At 39.2% G+C, this 14,451-nt stretch overlaps 1 long non-coding RNA gene across 1 annotated transcript; it reads left to right on the top strand.

Moving 5' to 3' along the window:
* The first annotated feature begins 416 nt into the window (after window positions 1-416).
* Window positions 417-10,639, top strand: LOC140684773 (uncharacterized). Its single transcript, XR_012057556.1, has 3 exons — window positions 417-725; window positions 7,900-7,991; window positions 10,334-10,639. It is a non-coding gene; the product is annotated as an uncharacterized lncRNA (long non-coding RNA).
* Window positions 10,640-14,451: the final 3,812 nt, after the last annotated feature.

A 14,451-nucleotide genomic window follows, 5' to 3' on the forward strand; every position in this document is an offset into this window, starting at 1 on the left:
GCAGAACTGGTCACAGCTCCAGAGCCTCCCTCCTGCAGCCTCCCAGGGGCTGGAGGATGGAGGGCTTGGCAGGGAGCACTCGCTGAGCTCTGCCCTGTCACTCACAAGGTTTCACTGGCAGCAGCAAAAAGTAAATCTAAAAATCTCTCCAGTGTCACAGGCTTCTTTTTAAGGTGGCAGCCTAAGTTTCATTTCAACCATTCAAAGTGCCTAAAGGCTATTTCTAAAAATCAATGAAATCTGCTGGGACTTTTGTGTTATGTACTTTTGGAGCAAGCATTTGCACCCTTGTATGGAAATTCAGGTTGTAGAAAATGGCTGCCTGGTTCAGAAAAATAATTTTTAAATGAAAAGAGTTACTTTGGTTTTGCAGATTCTTAAAAGGCTGCCTCTAAATAGTCTTTCATGATGCCAGACCCAAGAGTTTGTAAAAATGTGTCTGAATTTGTTTTGGGATTTAATTGATATAGCATTTTTAAACCCATATACAACATTTCTGCTTCCGAGTCTTAGAAAAATACAAACTTCAGTCACATTGGAATAATGCTTTTTTTTAACATCTCCTTTTAAATATTTTTGTTTCCATTTAGGACTGCCAGCATTACCATGGAAACCCCCAAAACTAAAGACATTCCCAGCCTTATGAGAGTACACCTGCAAGAGCAAGAACTGCCTATCAAAAGTGACTTCTTCATTATGGGTGTCACCTAAGGACATTTTGTGCAGTCAGTATGACTTTTTCTCTCAAAATTTATTGAAATTATATTCTTAGCATTGATACCATTTGGTATCTTGCCATGGACCAGTAACAAATGTCTGTTGCTATACAATACTGCTCTTTTTAATATATTATTTCACTTTCAAGAGAAAAACCAGCTCTTGACAAACTGTACAGTTGAGTTTGGAAGCTCTAAAATATCAAGATGAAATAGGCACTCATCTCAGTGAGACAAACACGTAAAATGCAGATGTAATAAGCTGTTTTAATATAAATCATTCCACTGGCTTCAGAAGGACTTGGATCAGAGTTACAAAGAGAATTGCAAGAATTCATCTGCTGCTTCCTAGTAGAGAGGTGGAGCATATTTACTAGTGAGCAGTTGGCTACTATCAAAATGGATCTGGTTAGACTTTTCAACACTGCTAATTATATATATATATATATTTTTTTTTTTTTTGTTACAGAATTAAACTGTTTGATCTGAGATTTTACAATTGCAATTAGTTTTGTGCAGTTTTCAAATTAGCAACAATTTTTTTAGTTAATTGCAGTGGCTTAGCATTTATTTTTTCCAAGAAGAAGGCAGCTATGGTGGTAGGACTGAATTAAGATAACCTGGCAGTATCTATGAATAATGTTTCAAGACAATGTTCTTGTAATAATAAGCCCTCAAACCAACAAGATTTCCATTCTTTTGGTGCCTACTCTCTCTTCTTAACTATATGAATTGTATATTCTGTCTGCCAAATTGTTAAAATTTCCAGTGTATGAAGGCTTTTTATTTGTGCAGCTTTCTGCACTGTAGTGGCAATTTGACAAGTCTGCATCTGTAATGAGCACCATTGGGATAATAGAGACTTTTTTTGTTTGTTTTTCTGTATTAAGGACATTCCTAAACCAATCAAAAACTGAACTTTAAATGAAGCTAGAAATTCACCTTTGGGTTATTACCAATAGCATAAGAAAATCAACTACATATTTTTTGCTGTTGTTTAAGTATACTTATTAAGCATACTAATTTAAATGCACTCAGGTGTCACCAAGTTTTTCTTTTCACTGCTCTTTTAATGAGCAAAGTCCTTGACAGAACTGTTTTTCAGCATAGACAAACCTCAGAAATGCTATCTGTAACATCTCCATGGTATTTCTAATACCAAATGATCCTGTTCAAATCAATGGACACCTTGGGAAATTAGATACTATTCCACGTGAAGAGGAGCATCAGACCTCAGCTCTCTGGGAGTATTGAAGTACTAAAGGAAAGAACAAATTCAGTCCTCAAACCAAGTGTTTTCAGTACAGAGCTGAGTCTAGAGGGGGAGGGATTAATTCAAGCAGAACATTTAGCTGTACATGACAAATCAGTGTCATGACTATTGATTGCACCATCTCTGACTATAATCTCATCAGAATATTATCATTTTGCAGGACTAGAGCTTCCTGTTGTACAAATGAAAACTTTTCCCAAAGAAGTCTGGTGTTTGTAAGAAAACATCTTTTCAAAAGTGCACACGTACTATCAACAAGATACAAGACTACTGAAGTAATTATAGCTGAACTTACCAGCTTTAGGTAGTGCAGTATGAAATTTCTGGATGTTTGCAGTCAATGAGGTTTCTGTGTGACAAGAGAAATGTTTCCCCAACAAGTGCTGATTCAAATGCTATACATTCCCACTGCTTCAATTTTCGCTCTAGGCTAAGTAGATGATTATTTAGTGTTGCTACAAGCTGTCATATTACTTATGCTCCTCACCAAAGAGGTGGTTGTGTTTCAGAATTAGGTAGGGAGTGTTCCTGTGTCTGCATTTGAGCCCAAAAGGACCATTTCAAAAGGTTGTTGCCTATGTTTGTTGATACCCTCTAGAGCTGATTGTTGTTGCAGATGGCAGCAGAAGATGAATTTCCCTGTGAAGGTGGGTAGGAGTGGCAATCAGATGAAACTAGGAAAGGGTTATAAGTGTTCTAAATTCTGTGGCAAAAAGTGTGGAAACTGCGAATACATTAAAGAATGATGAGTTACCATGCAGGGTTAATTTTTCAAGAAGGAAGTGGAGAAATTATAATGAAATTAATTGTAGTGGAATTTGTAAACTGGCATAGAATTGAGGTCAGTCATTGTAAAATTATTCCTCTTCCTTTGGCTGGATGCTCTGCACAAGCTGCTATTCCCCCTCCTACAGTGTTAAAATCACTTCTTTTCATTTGTGCGTGCTTTCTGGAACTGATGAGATTAAAACAGCATAATACCACTTCAACTCAATAGGGTGTGATTGCAACTGCAAAGCATTTATTTATTTGATGTGAATCATTCTGTAAGACATTTGGGTTCCATACTGGAGAGGAGGTTTGTTGTCTTTTAAATGTTTGCTTAAACAGGAGGAGAGAGAGGATGTCCCTGTCCCTGCACCTTTACTTTGCTAATGCAGGTGACACACACCTCACTTCATAGTGCTGATGTATTGCATGGGGACATTCAGGATAGTTTCAATTATTCTAGTGTTCACTGTTACCACATCAAGTCTTTGCAGTTGTATATGAGGGTGTTGGTCAATGTAAAAAAGAAATCATAATATAAGTATCATAGAAAAGGTTAACAACAAAAAAAACCAAAGAGTGGGTTTTGTTGAAATGCCACTGTCTGTTTGCTCCGCCTTGCTAGTAGTTTTTAAAACGAGCTAGACATTAAATAGCCACAGTTTTGTCTAAAAATAAAGTAGATGCTTTATGGAGAAAGTGTGGGGTGAGCTACTTAATATTATGGTAACCATAATTACTTAATATTATGGTAACCATTTGACTTTTGATTGTAATACTGCCTCTTTAATGACAGCTTTCTTACACTAATGCATAGCTTTGCTTTTTTTTTTTTTTTTAAACTTAGTTAACAGTTCAGATCAGAGCCTTTTATTCCAATTTACATACATGCCAATCATTCCAGGATAGAACTAACAATTGTATCATAGCAAGAATGAAACAGAGTTTGTAGAAAAAGAACATAAACAAAAGGATCTTTTTTTAGGCCAGTTAATATAATTGGAAAAAACAGGCAGGCTTTTGGACTCAAAGTCCTTTCTCTGGGTCTGAAAAGCAGTGGCAGAATCTAAGTCAGAAACGAGATTAGGCCCAATTCCTCTCAGTTTAATCTAATTATGTTAGTTAGGCCACTTGAGAGATAAGGGTGTTTAGCATGCATAGAGCAAAGCTCCCTCCCATGTTACAGCCATTGTACTCTGCTGGGAAAAGTTGTGTTGCAAGGAGAGCTGCACAAGCCTGTACATCAGTTTCCAGAAACCTCCTAGGGTCCCTCATTGCTGGCACACACCCAGCCACACGGGCAGCACTGGAATGGAGAGTCTGGAATGGCTCTGGACAAGCCAAGTTCACATCAGCACCCCGGGTTTGCATACGGAGCTCCCCTGCACCTGCGACTGCTGGGGAGCCCAAGTCCCCTGCAGCTCAGTGCCTGGGGCTTTGGGAACCCCTCTGCAGTGTCCCCCTGAGCTGGTGTGTGGACAAGATTCCAACCAGGAAAATGGATGGATTACTAATATTCCTTAGAGTCCTTGGCCATCTGGATGTACTGCTACCACCAGGCTCATTTTTCAGCTTGATGAATGTAATGATTTTGGAAATGGTTGTGTCTGCTCCAAATCATTATTTTAACAATTTCCATTACTCTGGCCAGTTATTATCGGGGTCTTGGCCTTTTCCTTCAAAGCTATGTGTTTTTATGTTTCAAGATCTCTGAATAGTAACTTGTATATGTCCCTTTGTGTCTACTCCTCATCTTGGAACAGTTTACATACAGCAAATGCCTTCTGAATAGGCTTGTGACAAAGTGACTCAGGCAAATGCTGCTCTAAATTACCTTCCCACAGACACTGAGTGAAAAGGAAACCACATCAGCTCTCCATTTTGCTGGACAGGGCATACACACTCAGCACACAGTCAGGTGGAAAGTAATGTGACTTTCAGAATGGTGTCAGTAGCAGAGCCCAGCTGTTCCCTCTGATACAGCACACATAGGGACTCCCCAGACAAGGCTGGATTCAGCTCCATTTTACTCTACAGTTTTGTCTATCTTCAGGGTTTTTCAGCCCCAACAGGCATCTTCTTGTGTATTTTAAGCTGAAAGAAAAGTCAGCAAACAAAAACTGAGTCTACACAGGCACCCAGAAACAAAGCTGTCATTATAGGATATGCAACTGCTTTTTCTGAAGCATTGCTAAGTCTTATTCTCTCAGATCCGTACACACTGTCCAGTTCACATCTCAGACCACTGGGGGAAAAGAAAGTTCCCAAACGTGCTTGAAATACTAAAGTAGTCCCAGGAGGAAAAACCTAAACAAACACTGAACACACCCAATCCTCTCCTAACCTAGGCAGCCACTGACACTCTTAGCACTTCCTGCCAGCAACTCTGACTGTTCTGCTCTTCACAAGGAAGGCTTGCATTGCTTGTACAGTTTTTTGTCACCCCTGTGCATTGTATGCCTCAGTTACTGAGCCAGCTGTTCTGCTGATTCTTAGAAGGGCTTTCACAGAAAGGAATTCTTTATAAAAATGCTGCTGCCCTGAGACTAGGTGGTGACTAGTGGTGACTGGTCATTAGGTCACCCCCAGTGACTTGTGGTGACTGGCGCCATTCGTCACACAAGGGTCCAAACAGCAGAAAGACATTTTGGCAGAATGGCTTCTGAGTGACAACTTTCCCATTATCAGTCTTTACCAGTGTATGTACATATCACAGTAAAGTAGACCAGGCATCTCTAATTACCATTGCTAACTCACAAATGAGTTGGCTAGTTGGCTAGTCTTAGGCTCTTGCAAAAGAAGTTATAATAAAAATCAAAAGCTGCACTTGTCTAAAATTATCAGTTACCACCTGATATAAGGACATTTCAAATGCAATTTCCTTGAATATATGGTTAATAGTTTCAAATCTTAGAAAGCATGTGCCAGTTCCTCCCCATCATACAGCTGCACCAACTCCACAGTCCTTGGATTCAGTTAAAATCTTGTTTTCAGTATGACAGGAACTTTTGCTAACACTGTAATTAAGCAACAAGAATAATTCCAGTAATAAGACAGACAAACAAGAATACCTTAGCAAGCAGGTAAAGATCTAAAGTCTTGGGAAAGGCTGGATAAGCTTTCAGCACAAATAGAACCACAGCAAATTAAGCAGATTTGCTTAAATTGTACCTGAGAAGGCCACTCCTAGAAACAGGTCTTAAGCCACAACCTAATTTCTCCTTTCCAGGTGGCCCTTGCAGGCAACCTGTTTCCAGAATATCTACAAGTGAAATATTCTCACTTCAGACCTCATCAGCCCTTATCAAAAAGGCCACAGAACATCTTGTCTTGCTGGCCTCAAAGGTATGGTCTCATCACAAGGACAGATGGGATGTGGGGAGGTGTCTGGGACAGGTAATGCTCAGGGCTTGCCAGCACTGCAGCATAAGTTAGGTCAGATGCTGGGAGGGAACTTTAGTTTTTCTTCAAGTGTACTGATTAGTTCAGCAGTCCCAAATATAATCCTGGGACGTAATCAGGAGTTTAATTCAAAGAAATAGATTTGTTCTTTAGGCTGTATTAAACTCACAGAGCTTCTTTATCCACTGGATCAAAGAAAGCCCCAAAAATTACACATTAGGTATGCACAGTTTCATAGCAAATGCAAATACACACTTTAAATGTCATATGAATGCAGTGGATTGCATTAACAGCATGCTGGTGGCCTACTTAAATACTAGCATTTTCTTCTTTGCAATGTATGCGTAATTTATAATAGCCAGCTAACATCAGGAAGCTCTTCATGCTCCAAGGCTGAAATACTTGTATATTGTACTTGTATATTGTACTACCCCCAGAGACTAATAGTAAAACAAGATAGGGGAATTCACTCCCTAGAGAGAAGACTCCTCTAGGCTTTAAGGACACATAACTTCCAATTAAAGCTTTACAGAAGAGCTGATGCCTGCAGTATGACTAAGGCTCAAGACTACCCCAGCGTATGTCTGTCTGATGAGGTGCCTATGGCACTGCTGTAGCATTACAAACATGTACCAGTAAATCCACCTCTGAATGCAGTTCATCTCTCTTGGGAATGAAGTTCATCTTTCACAATACAACATGGTCTTCTAAACAGAAGGAGAAAGAAAAAAACATTTATCATTCTTGTGCCAGGCAGAATTCAGCTTGAAAGAAACCGGATGAAATGTGTATCATTCATCTAAGGAACAAATCCACACTACAGATTTGTCTGAGAGACAAGTGAATGCGATCCAAAAAAGCTATCCATTTCAGAATGGGAGGCTTGAATTCAGTCCAACCAGAAAATGCATGCTGAGTAGCATCCATTTATTCAGACTACTAATGGTTTCTTCTAAGAGCACATTGCCTTGATCATTGTGTATACACTGTATATATAACCAACAAAAATTCCCATCTTTGCAAATGCAGGCTATCTGCCAGTTCCACAAAGGGTTTTTTTTTCCTAAATAGCTACTGCATAAGGGCTGCTGCCTGCAGAGCAGGTTTTGTGTGCTCAGCCTACTGCGATCATCAGGTCTGAGGGCACAGCAGATGGAATTCACAAGTCTTTCCAAGTCACCTCCTGTGTAAAGCCCTGAACAGACAGTCCCAGAAGTGAAGTAAGGAACAACTTCCCCCTCCGCCCCTTTGGGCAGCTCTCATACATGCTTTTAGCAATACCTAAAACAAGAAAAACACCTACAGCCACTTCAGTGGGGCTGGCGGAAACAGAACGGAAATGAGAAAGTGATTAAGTGGAGAGCCAGATTCACATGCAGAGAAACTTCCAACTTTTGTTCCTAACGACTTTTCAAAAAGCGCTTCAGTTCTGCTATTATTCCCTTTAAAAAAAAAAAAAATCTTGGCTCATGGGCTCTCAGTGCCTACACAGATGAAAGCTGTGAGAGGCCTTAAATGACTTCAGCAGGAAACTACTGGGAAGGGGAGGGGTCTGTTTTCTGACAGTCCCATTACACATTTCTAGGAAAAATCTTTCCAAGTTCTGTGGACGAAAACGAAACAGAATTACAGCACTGCCTCTCTTTTGGAGACAATCAAAACAACACTTTTTCTGCTCCCATACTGGAGTGCTGCAAAGTAATTCCCTTCTTTTTTTATCTCTCCTTTTCTCTTTCCCAGGATCGTGGGGTCGGGAATAGAACTTCAGATTGAAGAAATTGTTAGAACCAACGCATTCCAATCTGCTCAGAAAGGACCCACATTTGTTTCAAGTAAACTTGAGGAATATTTTGTTCTGAAGTTGCATTCATAATTCCTTCTGCCATTTCCCAAACCCCTCACAAACTGTTCAGTGAGCTCAGGAGTTTTCTATTCAGTAGCAATGACAAAGCACTCGACGACTGCAGGGAAGCTGAGCAATAACGCACGTCAGCCAACGGCACCCCCAGATCACCGGGGTGGAAGTTCATCCTCAAACTGTATTTCCATTTTTCTCCTCTTGGTAAATTGCTCTGGGAAAAATCTTATTTTTTAGTGTAATGTAGTTAAAAATTAGAAAGTCACCACCACTTACACAAAGCTGGAGTTCCTGGCTGTGTTGGGAATATTAACTGATGTCTCCACCCAAGCAGCGTGCGGAACCAGTGTAATGGCTAACACAATTCAGAGCTTAAAATGGAGTGATGTTGCAGCTCCAGCTGTTTTTGTAAGTCAGTACAAGAGGTCTTTGGAAGCATTAGAGAAGAAATAGAAACCGAGGTGAATTATGGCTTCTAGTCTGATGATGTGCACTAAGGAATAAATGAGTGACAGTGTAAAAAGCAAAGGAAAAAAAAGCATCACTGGACAGTATTACACAGTGCCATGCTCAGGACCAAGACAGCCACAAGAAGAGTGATGACTGTTGGGACATATCTCATAGGAAACAGGTGCATTGTTTTTTAGCTGTGCTTCTACTAAAGGCACAGTGCTCAAAGGTGAAGATACACGACAGCCTGGGACAGACAACAGAGCTTTTGTTCTGATGAAGAAGAAAGGTTCTCTGTGAGCAGACTTGGCCCAACTGCCCTTAACAGTTCCTGTGACTCCATGTGCTCTACAAACCCCTCAGTTATCAGCAAGCTACAGCTCCCTATTTATCAGCTCATCCAAGCCAACTCTGCAAGGGCTTTTTTATTCCCTGAGAACTGAGCTGTACTGTTTGACCAAACAAGTTTCCACCTTCTTTCCCAGTCCTAACATGCAGACACCCAAAATCACTGGCAGGGCACAATGATGGCAAGCATTTACCTAATTACCAAATATATTTCCATATAGGCCCCTGCTTATATAGTCCCTCAACTAGCTGCTAGTTCTGATGTAGATTGCTAGCAATTTAATAATTACTTAGTATTTAATGAGTATTTAGTAGTAATTTGGTAGATCTGCTGTCTATCTGGAGATGTTAAGACACAAAATATTTATCCAGTGAAGAGAATCATGATATAAACTGTGTCCTCACTGAAAACAGAAGCTGATTTGTTGCCAACATGAATGCTTCATTTTTGCACAGGGTACTGTGCTGTGTATTTAAAAAATAATTAAATAAATAGATAAGCAATGGAACTATTTGACAAGAACTACAGAGGGGTGAGACATTTAGTAAGACACTTCTAGGGCTTTCATCTCAAAAAATTAATTTAAAAGGTTGCTAATAAATAATAAAAAAATTCTATGTTTCTTTGAAAAGTCAAAATACCCAAACCTCAGGTAGTGCAGTTCTTCACCAACATTACAACAACCTCTCTCAGAACATGTTAAACATGTACATCCCAGTTCCATATTGGCAGGTAGGACTCACTCTGCAAACTAGACCTAACTAGGAACATTTTGCTACGCAACATTCTAAAGGTCTGTAATTCCCCCCCAAAAAATGGTCTGAAAATTCTGTACTTTCTGGAGTGGTGGAATTAAGGAGTTTTAAAATAATATGCTTCAGGCTTACAGGAGTCCTCAAACACTACTACAGATACAGCCGCATTTAAAATTACTAAATTGAAATTATCATTAATCTGACTTTGACACAGTGCTAGCTTTGTCCCTTAGAAATAAATTTAACTTCATTTCACTCTGTCACTAATCAGGATTTTTTGGTTCTGAGGACAAAATGTAGTCACTATGACTGAAGCACATAAGCAAGCTGAGCACTTTTCTAAAATAAAACTGTAGGACGTCAATGCAAATCAGCAGCAAAAATCTATTTTAGAACGATGTGAGAAGTAGAATAACTTAGTTACAGAGCATTTGAATGAGTAAAAGAAATATTGTTTTGTAGCCCACTTCTGTAAACTAAAGCATTTGCTTTTTGCCCATTGATAGAAAAGACCTGCTATTTTTTGGCATAAACCCCCCAACATTTAACCTGTTATTTTTGATAAGTAGACTTTGAAAAGAGCAAAACATGAAGGACGGCTTTTGTGAATTATGTAGGTTATAAATTTTTTTGGCAGCTGAAATTCTTTAAATTTTGGAATTAATAGTCCTGAGGGTAGGAGGGCTAGTTCAGAGTTATTGAAAGAGAAGTGTCCATCTTACAGCATTTTCCTACATTCTTTATGCTCTGTTCTGTTGACAGGAGTGATTTTCCTTGGACATCAGTAATTAATGGAAACTCCAGATCACTTCAGTAAAATGCAGTCTCACATGAAAGAACCTGCAAGATCTCAGAGATCACAGTCTTAAAAAGGATCCAAACCCAGTAAGCAACTGCATCTTCCATAAGTGAAACTTGTCCATCTTCTAAAATCATCTCATGGGGAGGAGATGTCCACAGTAACAGTAAACTACTGTAACAGCAACCCAGGAAAAACAATGGCTAAGGTAATACACCTTTGGGAAAAGCTTTTAAAAAGTACTTTGACTCTTCTTTAACGATGTTTCTATCAGATAGATTTACTAGATTTTAGAAGTCTGTTTTACTCAAGCTTCTTCCTGATCACCACTGTACATCTGCAAAGTATATTTATCATCCAGGGAAAGTCTTCTGCAAACCACCATTATTTTCAAAGGAAAACGGAAAAATACAGCAAAGGCTTCAAAGATGTGACTGAATTATTTCATTCAGAAGTGCAGCATGTGTTCTCTCTTCTCTAATGACACAGTACAGAAAACAAGAGGTAATTAATGCAATTCCTTTGCCAAATGAGTGGGATCTTATAAAGAATTGGCACATAATTCTGATTTGAGCTTTCTTGTTTTAAAGAAAACCAAACCTAATACAGAACAATATAATGTACTAACACAGTCCTTTACCATATTTTTCCCCTAGTACAAGTGTCTGCAAAGTGCTGGGCCTATAATCAAAGGACACTTCAGTGTCCAAACCAGCACTGTTGATGCAGCCAGACATTTCTGTGTACTAGAGTACAGTCATGAAAGTGAACCAAAGAAGAACATTTGGTCTTTTGTTGTCTTACATACCAAGACAGAAAAGCATGGTTCTTCCTCTGTTCTACCCCATGAACAGATGTGGGTTTAATCACATACAAAAGAAAATGCTCACAAGTTTCATGCTATGACTTTGATATTTAGGAGTAAAATTACTTTCTCAAAAAAAAAAAAAGTAATTTTCATCTAATTATCTTGAAACAGTCCATAAAAGGAAGATAGGTAAGGAACTGGATGAATACACCAAATAGGGTTTCCTTTTCCTTTGGGGTTATTTTCTTCAGCTGGAGAGAAACCTAAGGTAATTTTCATAAACAAAACACTCATGGCAAGATAAGAAAAGAAGCCTCAGGGTCCAATATCAGAAAGTTATAGGAGATTCTTCAATACATAGGTATTACAGAGCAGTGTAAATTCAAATGTCTCTTCTGTCTTGCTGAACTCAAAGCTGCAAATCAGCTCAATACACAAGGTTAGCAAACAGCAGAATTAGGGAAAATAGAAGCAGAAAATGCTATACAAAAGCCCAAAATAACACCTTAAGGGTTGTAACTTTAATCTGGTCACTAATCTACTATCCAGCTCCCCTGCCTTCCCCCCAGCTCAAATCACCTCTTAAATATCTAAAGCAGATTACCCTTCCTTCTGAGGAGCATTAGAGCTCTGACAAGATGTGTGAAATGCAGATCCAGGGAACACAGATCTGGGGCAACTCTTCAAGACACATGTTGAAAGGATGAACGTGGCATGAAGGTGGTTGGAATTCTCACCCAGAGAGAACAGGGACGTTTCTAATGCCATCTGGCCCTTCGTTGCCAGGATCTATCCTCATACACGTGGCCTCTACAGGGATAATGTGCACAAAGAAATCTCTTTTCCACATCTGGGTGTCGCACCAGGAGCAGAGGGTGGAGGGACAGAGATGAAATCTGTGATTCTGGTGTGAAAGTAAGATGCACAGTGCTGGCATCTGGCAGCTACAAAGACACATGAGGTAGAGCTGGACCTCTGTTGCCTTGCAGGGTGCCTGCAAGGATGGCAGGAGCTTGTAACCCACGCAGAAGGGTCAGGATGGCAGAACAGTTATGGCCCATGCTGGTACTTCAACTTCCCTACCTTCCTAGAGTTTCAGTAAGAGTCTACCCAACATGCAAAATTAATTTTAAACCCACAGGCATTCAAAGTTCATCAGAAATGACCAGGCTCACAAAACATCCAGACATACATCTCCCACTGCAAATCAGTGGGAGTTAAGCCCCTAAATACTCCGATAGTTCTGACCAAGTATTTTCCCTTTTTCTGCCCTTAAGAAGTCCAAGTTGTGTCGTCCCTTTGAGGCTCCCTTGCTCACAGCCTTTTTCAGTCCTATATTTCACTGTAATTTCTTGAGAGCATCACAACCTGCAGTGCCCAGGCAGCAGCACTATCTGGAGTTTCTAGATAGTGCTGGTGTCTCTGGAGCATGTAGCACTCACTTCAACAACTGCTCTTCAGCCCACTCACATGTTACCAGTTCCATTTACAGCCTGTTGGGCCAAACTCCTGTAATGCCAGTCACGAGACAAGACAAGATTACAGATCTTGAATGAATCTATGTCTAAACTCAGTATTAGGGAAATTTCATGGAGGCGATTTCACTTACAGACTTTCTTGCAATGCCTAGGACCTATCAGAGTTTCTAAAAAGTGAGTTTTTAATTATGAGAAGAGAAACAATGCCTCACTTCAGCATGAAAAGAGATACACCATTGTTTTTCCAGCTCTGTAATTTAAAACTAGCTTTCATTCACTAGCTTTAAAACTTTAAAAAATACTAAAACTGAAATACAGGGCTCAGTTTCTTTTTTTGTTTTTTTTAAGCCAGACCCAGAGATTGAAGTTTTAGACCAATGACTACTTTAAGATGATGAAAGAGGATAAAGTTTTTGAACTATGAATCTAATATAGCCAGAACAGATTGATTTTGTAGTAAATTTTTAAACAGAAAGTAAATTTTTAAACATTGACTAAATTTGAAGCATTTAAATAAGACCAGAACATTAACTGCACACCAATTCAGAACTGCTGCAGGGCCTATAATTTGTCACTCTACACATATAGATCAAGATGACTTTTCTCACTTTTTTCCATTGTGTGCATGGTCAGAATGCAAACAGGGGCCAAAGTGCACCTGAACAGCCAATTGAGAGACTTCCTATATGTAATGTGAACCAGACAGAATCAATACATACTGAAAAAAATTGACTAGGAAAAGGCAATTTCTTACTCTGTACTTAAGACCATAACCCTGAGGGCCAGAATTGCTCTCTTGACATTTTTTAAGTTGACAACAACAGAATTATGATTAGTGGGACATTGACTCCCAGTGCCTCCCAAGCACCTTCTGCGTGACCTGGCGGAACACCCGGTGTGCATTCAGTGGGAAACAGAAGTTCATCAGTGCCAGTGCCCAGCAGGCTCCAGGGCTGTGTTCTCTATCCCCAGACTAAAGTTCAGGTTCCTGCTGCCCAAACAAAACTGGAGAAAAACTGCTGGTTTAAGATCTTGGTAGATAAGTCAGACCAAAACCCAGCTACTCTGAGCCATCTTGTACTTCCAGTCACTTCAGCTGAAAATAATTTGATTTTAAAATTGAATTTAAGCAAGTTGTTAGTAATCACTTTTCAAGTATTTATTTTATTGAGGGAGGGAGGAGAGGAAAATCAAGCTATTTAGCTTTCCAAGTATTTAACATAAAACCAGAAGAGCTCCATCTGGCAACCAGCAGGATTTCTAAATAATCTAAATAGTATCTACATAAGAACCAGGCTGTCTATGGAGTGAGACAACTTCAACTTTTACAGCCACAAGAAGTCTTTATTAACATAAAAGGAAATTATAAAGAATTACGTTAGAACAGGAACAAGAGCCTGGCAAGCTGACAAAAGACCCCAGGAATCTCTGCATTAATCTTGAAATGCTGCTTTTGACTTGTTGGAATATGGCATCATACTCTGCATGGATTTAAAAAAACAAAATAAAGAACCCTCTTAGGTTCAAAGGACTCAAGCACAATAAAACCAACTCTAGGAAAATATTCAGATTAATGAAAATCAATAGTAATTCCTTACTTTGCCACATAAAAAACAACCCTTAACATTTGAACATAGTTTGGAAAACAGCAGTATTTAATTAAAGTCATGGAAAAGGCCCTTTATGTCCACAGACGTCTGTCTTCATTAAGAAGATGGTTCTAAATACTGCTGCTAATTATGTAAATTAAATACACTTTTGAACTAGTCTTACATATAAAAAATATGATAATTCG

The sequence above is a fragment of the Taeniopygia guttata genome, chromosome 10 (assembly GCF_048771995.1).
Source record: "Taeniopygia guttata chromosome 10, bTaeGut7.mat, whole genome shotgun sequence".
Lineage (NCBI taxonomy): Eukaryota > Metazoa > Chordata > Aves > Passeriformes > Estrildidae > Taeniopygia > Taeniopygia guttata.